The sequence below is a fragment of the Trichechus manatus genome, unplaced genomic scaffold, assembly GCF_000243295.1.
Source record: "Trichechus manatus latirostris isolate Lorelei unplaced genomic scaffold, TriManLat1.0 scaffold00052, whole genome shotgun sequence".
Taxonomy (NCBI): Eukaryota; Metazoa; Chordata; class Mammalia; order Sirenia; family Trichechidae; genus Trichechus; species Trichechus manatus.
The window spans coordinates 15,452,595-15,464,626 of record NW_004443988.1 but is presented as its reverse complement, the minus strand read 5'-3'; positions in this window follow the sequence as shown (position 1 = coordinate 15,464,626).

Here is a 12,032-nt window from a genome sequence, read left to right as displayed (position 1 = left end):
GTCTTGGTGGCATGAGGTCCCTCTCCTCTCTGCTCGATTCTCTCTTTTATATCTCAAAAGAGATTGACTCAAGTTACAACCTAATACTGTAGATTGAGTCCCGCCTCATTAACATAACTGCCTCTAATCCTGCCTCATTAACATCATAGAGGTTAGAATTTAAAACATAGGATAATCACATCAGATCACAAAATGGTAGACAAACACAGAATACTGGGAATCATGGCCTAGCCAAGTTGATACACATTTTGGGGGGATACAATTCAATCTATAACACAGAGCTTTTTGTTGTTCTTTAGAGTTTCCCACTCAAAATTAGCAGCTTTTTGAGTCACTAGATAAATAGGCCAGAGTAGCACACTCAAAGGAGGGATATGTTGCCTCCAAAATCCAAAGAGGTACACCAGGCATTATGTCTCCTTTTTAGATGTGGGAGAGGCCGGATACAATAACTTATCCTTCACTTGAGAAGGAATATCTTCACATGCCCCACACATCTGGACTCCTAGAAATTTCACTGAGGTGGAAGGCACCTGAATTTTTGTCGGATTAATTTCCCACCCTCTAGCATACAAATGTTTTACCAATAAGTCCAGAATTATTCACACTTTTTCCTTACAAGTTCCAATCATCATAAGGTCATCAGTGTAATAGACTAACGTGATATCTTGTGGAAGGGAAAGGTGATCAAGTTCCCTGTGGACTAAATTATGACATAGGGCTGGAGAATTGATACACCTCTGAGGCAAGACAACTAAGGTGTACTTCTGGCCTTGGCAGGTGAAGGGAAACTGCTTCTGGTGTTCCTTCAAAATGAGAATCGAGAAAAAGACATTGGCAAGATCAATAGCTACGTACCAGGTACCAGGAGATGTATTAATTTGCTCAAGCAATGAAACCACATCTGGAACAGCAGCTACAATTGGAGTTGCCACCTGGTTAACTTTACAATAAGCCACTACCATTCTCTAAGATCCATCTTTTTTTTGCACAGGCCAAATACGCAAGTTGAATGGGGATGTGGTAGGAATCACCACCTATGCATCCTTCAAGGCCTTGATGTTGGCAGTAAATCTCTGCAATCCCTCCAGGAATGCTGTATTGCTTTTGGTTTACTATTTTCCTAGACAGGGGAAGTTCTTATGGCTTCCACTTGGCTTTTCCTACCATAATAGTCCTTACTACACTTGTCAGGGATCCAATGTTGGGGTTCTGTCATTTACTGAGTATATCTATTCCAATTATGTATTCTGAAACTAGGGAAATTACTACAGGATGGGTTTGGGGACCCAGTGGACCCACTGTGAGACAAATCTGAGCTAAGACTTCGATAATAACCTGACCTCCATATACCCCCACTCTGACTAGTGGGCCACAGTGATGTTTTGGGTCTTCTGGAATTAGTGTCAGTTCAGAGCCAGTATCCAGCAATCCCTAAAAAGTCTGATTATTTCCTTTTCCCCAAGCCTATAAAAGGCTTCAGATCACTTTGTGGAAGGCTGGGAGAAGGATTAACAGTACAAATTTTTGTCAATGTAGTGGGGAACTTCCTCAAGGAGACCTGGCCTCTCCTTCATTCAAGGGGTTGGGGGTCTGTAACCTGGCTCAAGCCTGGGAATTGATTGAGGGGCTGTGATTCTCTACTCTGTCAGTTTGAGTTAGGTTGCCATTCAATTGACCTAGAATTCTTTTCCTTGTACAGATCAAGTAAATATTTAGTAAATTTCCTATCTATTTTACTCCTGGGGACACCAGGACTAAATAGCCAGCAACAAGTCCTTATGAGTCAGAATATTCTGATTATTGCTTTTTGACTCTGCTGTCCATTATGGTAACCACAGCAACCTTGTCTTTCTCGAGTGAGTGCCACCACTTGGCCCCTACCTCCACGGGGTCCAATCAGCCCCATTGTAGTTAGTTGTCTTCATTCACCTAGGGTAGTTCTCATTGTCAAATCTGACTTACATAAAATTGCAATCACAGCAGACTTCAAGGATGCTGGAGCTCCCTTCACAAATTTGTTCCTCACCATTGTGGTAAAAGGTGTGTTCTCTGGGCACTCCATGTGTGGGTCTAACCTGATAAATCCACCCTAACATGCCAGTTTCCCTAAGCTTTTGGATACCTTCTTCTACAATCTACCAAGGCAGGTCAAGTACTTCAACTTGATTTAGTGTAGGCCACTGTGTAATTCATGCTTCAGTGAATCAACCAAATAAACTATTAGATCTTTTCCTAACCTCTCGAGCTGAAATGTTGAAAGAAGAATCTGTGCTTAGTGGGCCCATATCAATAAACTCAGACTGATCCAACTTTATGTTCCTTGTACTAATATCCCACACCCTCAATAGCCATTCCCACACATATTCCCCAGGTTTCTGTTAGTACATATTAGAAAAATCAAGCAGTTACTTTGGAGTATAGTGTACCTCCTCCTGGTTCACACTTTGTACTTCACCTCTTGGGGCTCGCCGGGGCTTAAGTCTAGTTATACATCTAGAAGCAAAAATGAGTGGTGGGGATGGGTTCTGAAAATATTCAGCTATGTCTTGTAAGGCATCTGCCTCAAGTGATGCCCTAGGCAAAAACTCAGCAGACTATTCAGGTAATGACTCGGACACCCTCCCAGGTGATATCTCAGATAACGGTTTTCAGGCACAGATAGGTTAATATAACCATATGGGGATGGAGGGGCTAATGGTTTTATTAAGGAAAGTGGCTTAGCAGACAAAGATGGAATAATCTCTTCAGATGAGAGTGAGAGGTCTGGTCCTGCTGGCAGAAGTGTTTCAACAGAATCTAGGGGCTCAGTGTCCACAGCTTCCTGATTATCTGCCCAATATGTACCCATCCCAAGTTTCAGGATCCCATTTCTTCACGATCAATGCCCTTACTTTAACTTCAGACACTATTCTAAGTTGGGAATTCAATTGGCCTTGTAATTCAGCCCCTCGTACGATAAGACTCTGGGTTTGATTTTTGGCAATATCAGCTCTGTTACTACAAGAAATAAGGCTTTCTTTCAGGGCACAAGGGGCAACTTTGAAGTCATTTATGCAGCACTTGAGCTGTGACTCTGGAGCCCTGAGCTCATCTTTTTTTTCATCACTTTGTCTAGCAAAAGTAGGACCAACCAACCAATCTCCTTATACTTCTCACTCTGACAAAATTTTAGAAAAGTATCAAATATGCAATCACCCAGAGTCTCACCTCTCACCAATATTTGATCTATTGGTGGTGATACTTTGTGTATTTCTATTGCCACCTCACACCATAGATTAGCAGTACTCTTTTTAAAGAATCATCAACATCTTTAAGACTAACCAGACTTGAGAACTAATTTAGAAAACTCATCCTTACAATTTTGTTTCTCTAGAACCACTCCCAGCACAAAATATCTGAGGCTGGGTTCTCTAGAGAAGCAAAACCAGTGAAGAATATATAGATATTATATATATTGAGAAAGAGAGAGATTTGTCTCAAGGAAATGGCTCACATGGTTGCAGACGTTGGCAAGACCCAGGTCCATGGGGCAGGCATCAGGTTGGAGGTTTCTCCTGACTCACATAGCAGCAGGGGCTGACGAACCCAAGATTGGTACGTCAGAAGGCAGGCTGCTCGCTTATGGGCTGTGGAGGCTGATGAATCCCAAGATAGGCAGGCAATAGGGCAGTCTCCTGGCTCAAGTCCCAAGAACTGGACGTCAGATGATAACAAGACAGATGCAGGATCCAGAGAGAGCAAAAGCCACCAACCTTTGGTTTGGCAGAATGTCCATATATATTGGATACAGTCCTACCCCTGAGGAAACTCCCCTTACAACTGATTGATTGATCACATCAGATCATATCATGGAGGTGATTACATTATATCACAAAATGGAGGATAACTACACTATTACATACCTGGCAAATTACATCTTTATGTAACTGCCAAACTGGATCATCACATAACTGCCAAACCACTGAGAATCATGGCCCAGCCAGGTTGACACACAACCTTAACCATCACAAGGTCTTTGCACTTTTCATTATAATAGTCTACTTTCTCTTTCTGAGCTGCCCTTTGAAATCTTCTGTTCAGCTAATTTATCTTATCATTTATTCCCTTCCCTTTAACTACTCTATGTTCATGAGCAAGTTTCAGAGTCTCTTCTGACATCCATTTTGGTGTTTTATTTCTCTCCTGTCTTTTTAATGACTTTTTGTTCTCTTTATGTATGATGTTCTTGATGTCATCCCACAACATGTCTGGTCTTTGGTCATTAGTGTCCAGTGTGTCAAATCTATTCTTGAGATGGTCTCTAAATTCATGTGGGATATACTCTGAAGGTTGTACTTTGGTTTTTGTGGACTTGTTTTAATTTTCTTCAACTTCAACTTGAATTTGCATAAGAGTCATTGATGGTCTGTTCCTCAGTCAGAGCCTGGCCTTATTCTGGCTGATGATACTGAGTTTCTTCACTGTCTCTTTCCACAGATGCAGTCAATTTAATTCCTGTGTATTCCATCTGGCGAGGTCCACATGTATGTTCACCGTTTATGTTGTTGAAAAAAGATATTTGCAATGAAGAAGTCATTGGTCTGGCAAAATTCTATCATGTGATCTACAGCATCATTTCTATCACCAAGGGTATATTTTCCAGCTACTGTTCCTTCTTCTTTGTTTCCAACTTTCACGTTCCAATTGCCAGTAATTCTCAATGCATCCTGATTGCATGTCCAATCAATTTCAGGCTGCAGAAATTAGTAAAAATCTCCAATTTCTTCATCTTTGGCCTTAGTGGTTGGTGTGTAAATTTGAATAATAGTCATATCAACTGGTCTTCCTTAAAGGTGTATGGATATTATCCTATCACTGACAGTGTTGCACTTCAGGATAGATCTTGAAATGTTCTTTTTGAGAAGAATGCTACACCATTTCTCTTCAATTTGTTATTCCCAGGATAGTAGACCATATGATTGTCTGATTCAAAATGAGTCAATTCCAGTCCATTTCAGCTCACTAACGCCTAGGATATAGATCTTCCACTTCATTTTTTACACCTTCCAATTTTCCTAAATTCATACTTTGTACATTCCACATTTTAATTATTAATGGATGTTTGCAGCCATTTCTTCTTATTTTGAGTCATTCCACATGAGTAAATGAAGGTCCCAAAGGCTTTATTTCAGCTACATTCATCATTAAGGTTGACTCTATTTTGAGGAGGCAGCTCTTCCCTAGTCAAATTTGGAGTGCCTTCCAGCCTGAGGGGCTCATCTTCTGGAGCTATACCAGACAATGTTCTGCTGTTATGCATAAGGTTTTTACTGGTCAATTTTTTAGAAGTAGATGGCCAGGTCCTTTTTCCTAGTCTGTCTTAGTCTGGAAGCTCAGCTGAAACCTGTCCACTATGGGTGACACTGCTGATATTTGAAATACCAGTGGCAAAGCTTCCAACATCACAGCAACATGCAAGCCACCACAGTACAATAAACTGATAGATGAGCGGTAAATTCTATGGGCAAAATATTTAAGGAAGCAGGAAGAATCAATAGAAGATGGAAGGAATACACAGAGTCACTGTACCAAAAAGAATTGGTCAACACTGGATCATTTCAGGAGGTAGCATATGATCAAGAGCTGATGGTACTGAAAGAAGTCCAAGCTGCACTGAAGGCACTGGTGAAAAAAAAAAAAAGGCTCCAGGAATTGATGGAATACCAGTTGAGATGTTTCAACAAATGGATGCAATGCTGGAAGCACTCACTCATCTGTGCCAAGAAATTTGGAAGACAGCTACCTGGCCAACCTACTGGAAGAGATCCATATTTGTACCCATTCCAAAGAAAGGTGATCCAACAGAATGCAGAAATTATCAAACAATATCATTAATATCACACACAAGTAAAATTTTGCTGAAGATCATTCAAAAGCAGTTCCAGCAGTATATCAACAGGGAACTGCCAGAAATTCAAGCCAGATTCAGAAGAGGAAGTGGAGTGAAGGATATTATTGCTGATGTCAGACGGATCTTGGGTGAATGCAGAGAATACCAGAAAGATGGTTACCTATGTTTCACTGACTATGCAAAGGCATTTAACTGTGTAGATCATAACAAATTATGGATAACATTGCAAAGAATGGGAATTCCAGAACCCTGAATTATGCTCATGCAGAACCTGTACATAGATCAAGAGGCAATTGTTTGAACAGAATTCGGGAATACTGAGTGGTTTTAAGTCAGAAAAGATGTGCATCAGAGTTGTGTTCTTTCACTATACTTACTCAGTCTGTATGCTGAGCAAATAATCCGGGAAGCTGGACTATACAAACACAGCATCAGAATTGGAAGAAGACTCATTAACCACCTGCCATATGCAGATAACACAACTTTGCTTGCTGAAAGTGAAGAGGACTTGAAGCACTTACTGATGAAGATCAAAGAGGATAGCCTTCAGCATGGATTATATCTCAACATACAGAAAACAAAAATCCTCATTGTCTGTTCTCTGCCCGTTTCTTATTCCATTTGGTGCTTGACTGAGTTCTTTATTGTTTCATTTGATGCTTAGGGTTCCATGATTAACATTTGTGTCTGTTTTACTTAGTTTTTAGGGTCTTTGCTGCAGAGGGACTGCACTGTACTTCTGTCTATAGCATCCTGTTGGCTCTGCCTTCTCCTTTTATCCAATTCTACCCAAAGCAGTGTACAAATACAATGCAATCCTGATCCAAATACCAACAGCATTCTTTAACGAGATGGAAAAAGAAATCATTAACTTGATGTTGAAGGGAAAGAGGCCCCAGATAAGTAAAGCACTATTGAAGAAGAAGAATAGAGTAGGAGGTCTCAAACTACCTGACCTCACAAGCTACTGTACAGCTACGATAGTCAAAAAAGACTGGTACTGGTACAACGACAGACACATTGACCAATGGAACAGAATCAAGAAACCAGATGTAAATCCGTCCACCTACAGTCACCTGATCTTCGACAAAGGCCCAAAGTCCATTAAATGTGGAAAAGTCAGCCTTTTTGACAAAAGTGTTGGCAAAACTGGATGTCCACCTGTAAAAAAATGAAACAAGACCCATACCTCACACCATACACATAAACTAATTCAAAATTGATCACAGATCTAAATATAATACCAAAAACTATAAGGATCATAGAAGAAAAAATAGGGTCAATGCTAGAGACCATAATACGCAGCATAAATAGGATACAAACCATAACTAACAATACATAAACTCCAGAAGATAAGCTAGATAACCGAGATCTTCTAAAAATTAAACACTTATGCTCAACAAAAGACTTCACCAAAAGAGTAAAAAGAGAACCTACAGACTGGGGGAAAAAAATTGGCTATGACATATCCAACAAAGATCTAATCTCTAAACTCTATAGGAAAATCCAACACCTCTACAACAAAAATACAAATAATCCAATTAAAAAATGGGTGAAGGATATGAACAGACACTTCACCAAAGAAGACATTCAGGTGACTAACAGACACATGAGGAAATGCTTGTAATCACCAGCCATTAGAGAAATGCAAATCAAAACTACGATGAGATACCATCTCACACCGACATTACTGGCACGAATCAAAAAAACAGAAATAACAAATATTGGAGAAGCTGTGGGGAGATTGGAACTCTTATGCTGATGGGAATACAAAATGGTACAACCATTTTGGAAAACAATATGGCACTTCCTTAAAAAGCTAAAAATAGAAATAACATACGATCTAGTAATCCCACTCCTAGGAATATATCCTAGAGAAATAAGAGCCGTCACACAAATGGATGTATGCACACCCATATTCACTGCAGCATTATTCACAATAGCAAAAAGATGGAAGCAACATAAGTGCCCGTCAACAAATGAATGGATAAACAAACTATGGTACATAAAAACAGTGGAATACTATGCAACAGTAAAGAACAATGATGAAGCCATGAAACATCTCAGAACATGGATAAATCTGGAGAGAATTATGGTGAATGAAATAAGTCAATCACAAAAGGACAAATACTGTATGAGATCACTATTATAAAAACTCATGAAAAGGTTTACACACAGAAAGAAACAATCTTTGATAGTTACAAGAGAGGGGAAGGGTAAGGAGGGCAAAACACTAACTAGCCAATAGATAAGTGGTAATTTTGGTGAAGTGTAAGAAGTACCCAATATTGGGGAATCAGCACAACTTGACCAACACGAAGTCATAGAAACTTCATAGACACATCCAAACTCCCTGAAGGACTAAGTTACTGAACTGAAGGCTGGGGACCATGGTCTCAGGGGACATCTAGCTGACCTGGCATGAAATAGTTTATGAAGAAAAAGTTCTACATCCTATCTTGGTGAGTAGTATCTGGGGTCTTAAAAGCTTGTGAGTGGCCATTTAAGATATTCCACTGGTCCCACCCCACCTGGAGCTAGGGAGAATGAAGAAAACAAAACATACAGGGGAAAGATTAGTCCAAAGAACTAATGAACCACAGCTACCACAGCCTCCACCAGACTGAGTCCAGCACAACTATATAGTGCTTGGCTACCACCACCGACTGCTCTGACAGGGATCACAATAGAGGGTCCCCAACAGAGGGAAGAAAAATGTAGAACAAAACTCAAACTCACAGAAAAAGACCAAACTTACTTGTCTGATAGAGACTGGAGAAACCCCAACGGTAGGCCCCTAGACACCCTTTTAACTCAGTACTGAAGTCACTCCTGAGGTTCACCCTTTAGCCAAAGATTGGATGGGCCCATAAAACAAACAATAATACACGTAGCTCAACCATGTATACGAGACTAAATGGGCACACCAGCCCAGGACCAAGGATGAGAAGGCAGTAAGGGACAGGAAAACTGGATGAATGGAAATGGGGAACCCAGTGTTGAGAAGGGGAGAGTGTTAAAACATCACGGGGTTGGCAATCAGTTTTGAAAAACACTATGTGTATTAATTGTTTAATGAGAAACTAATTTGCCCTGTAAATCTTCATCTACAGCACAATTTAAAGAAAAAACTTCACACATGGACCAATAAACAACATACTGATAAACAGAGAAAAAATTGAAGTTGTCAAGGATTTCATTTTGCTTGGATCGACAATCAATGCCCATGGAAGCAACAGTCAATAAATCAAATGATGTATTACATTGGGCATATCTGCTGCAAGAGACCTCTTTCAAGTGTTAAAAAGCAAAAATGTCACTTTGAGGACTAAGGCGTGCCTGACCCAAGCCATGGTATTTTCAGTTGCCTCATATGCATGCAAAAGCTGGACAATGAATAAGGAAGACCAAAGAAGAATTTATGCCCTTGAATTATGGTGTTGGTGAAGAATATTGAACATATCATGGACTGCTAGAAGAAGGAACAAGTCTGTCTTGGAAGAAGTACAGCCAGAATGTTCCTTAGAAGTTAGTATGGTAAAACTTCATCTCATGTACTTTGGACATGTTATCAGGAGGGACCAGTCCCTGGAGAAGGACATCATGCTTGGTAAAGTAGAGGGTCAGCACAGAAGGGGAAGACCCTCAATGAGATGGATTGGCACCGTGGCTGCAACAATGGGCTCAAACATAACAATGATTGTGAGGATGGCACAGTACTGGGCAGTGTTTCATTCTGTTGTACATAGGGTCACTATGAGTCAGAACCAACTTGATGGCACCTAACAACAATAGAAACTATAACTATAAAATTATGGTCCTAAATATTTAGTAGTACTTTTATACTTTAATATATATAAAATAAATATTTCCTTACTCAGAGTTTCAAAAATATGTCCCTTGTTTTCATTTCACAGTCAATTCTGGGACACCCTAGTCTGGTAAACCTTAGAGTGAAAATTCTAGGAAAGGAAAGAATTTTTATCATAATAAGTATTCTCTTTATTTCCCTGTCTCTTAAGATTGTTTCAGAGCGTTTGTTATATTTTCATAGTTTGATTAATTTCCCTCTGGAGAAGGTCAAGTTCGCTAGAACATTTGATATCATTATTTAAAAATGAAGTAGATGTTACATGTTTATTAAAAGTGATCCTCAAGAGTGATTCAGAAACCAGGAGGCCTACAGCGATATTTTTTGCTTCAATAATCTTGCTGGCACACTTACATACTTGGATTTGAAAGCTAGCTCAAATTAATCTTTTACACACTGATCAATAGTTGATGGAAGTGGTTTCAAGTATTGAAACCACAAAGTTCCACTATATTTACAGATACAAATTTAAGCAAATCTTCATGATGTCACTGTATTTTGAAATCACGTACCTTAACCATGGGACTTAAATCTGCATGGCACTGAGCCAGGAGATCCATTAACCATTGGCTCCACCACAAAATTCTTTCCTTTTCTGGGACATGGGATTGGACCATCTCTGAACTGAACCCCAAATTGTCCTTACCCTATATCCTTGCAATGATCCTCAGTGATGTCACCTTCAAGGAGTTTGGTTGGAGCTTATACAGATTGCCTATATTTCCTTTCTCTCAGGGGTCAACCACAGAGCCAGAGAAATGACTCATAGACCATTCTTCACCAAAGTCCCAGGAGAGAGAGGGCCACCTCGTGCCTCTCCAGTTTCCCTCTCAGATGGCCAAAGCCACCAGCACAATCACTAATCTTCCCAGCAAGTCCCGTTTGCCAGCATTATCATTGTGCCGATCAGAGTCAGGTGCTTTCCCTCCTCCGCACTGAACCAGGTACGGGTCAAAAATGACAGGAGAGAGGGAGACAAGGAATTTCAAATCAGATGGTTCAAAGGGGCAGGGTTCGTGTTTCCAAATTAAACTTAATGTTATAGGGGCTACGCAGGTGACAAACAGCAGAGATGTTTCATTTCTCTCCAGCTTCATACCAACACCAAAGTTCTTTCAGATTAGTAACAGTAGCCACCATCTCAGAGAGCTCCTCCCCTTCAGTTTATGTGTGACCCATGATCTCCAGACACCATCACCCTCAAATAAAGTGAAATGAAATCACAGGGCCTTGATGCCTCCCAACAAACTCAAACGTCCATACTCACATAATAAACCCATTTGTCATCAAATTGATTCTGACTCATGGAGACCCCATGTGTTTCAGAGTAGAACTGTGCTCCATAAGGTTGTCAATGACTGTGACCTCATGGAAGTAGATCACCAGGCCTTTCTTCCAAGGTGCCTCTGGATCGATTCATGATTAGCAGCCAAGCACCTAACCGTTTGCGCCACCCAGGGACCTATGTTCCTAGTCTGTCTGAGTCTGGAATCTCCACATCATAAATGCAGCATTTTCTGAGGACCAGTTTTTACACAATATAATTCTGGGTGCTGAGGAGATATCAAAAAATCACAAGAGATTTTTCCTGCTCTGAAAAAAAAGTATAATCTTATTAAAGAGTCAAGACTAGCAACAAGAAATGATTTGAAAATAGTGCAAGACAATATTTAATCAGAAACCCTAATGTAAGTTAGAGAGACCAAAATGGTAGATACAAGGCATTCTGGTGTATGTGGTCTTGGGAAAAGCATTCACTCTTTCTGGACTTCAGTTTCCTTGTCAATTTTTTGCTTTGTTTTGTTTTTAGGTAGGACTAATATTAATCCCTTACTATCTGTCTTAGCCATCTAGTGCTGCTTAACAGAAATATCACGAGCAGATGGCTTTAACAAACAGAAATTTCTTTCTTCACAGAAAGTAAGCTAAAAGTCCAAATTCAGGGTGTCAGCTCCAGGGGAAGACTTTCTCTCCCTGCCAGCTCTGGAAGAAGGTCCTTCTCGTCAATCTTCCCCTGGATTAGGAGCTTCTCTGCATAGGAACCCCAGGTCCAATGGATGCGCTCTGCTCTTGGCACTGCTTTCTTGGTGGTATGAGGTCCCCAACTCTCTGCTTGCTTCTCTTTTATCTCTTGTTAGATAAAAGGTGGTGTAAACCACACCCCAAGGAAACTCACTTTATATTGGATCAGGGATGTGACCTCAGTAAGGGTGTTACAATCCCACCCTAATCCTCTTTAACATAAAATTACAATCACAAAATGGAGGA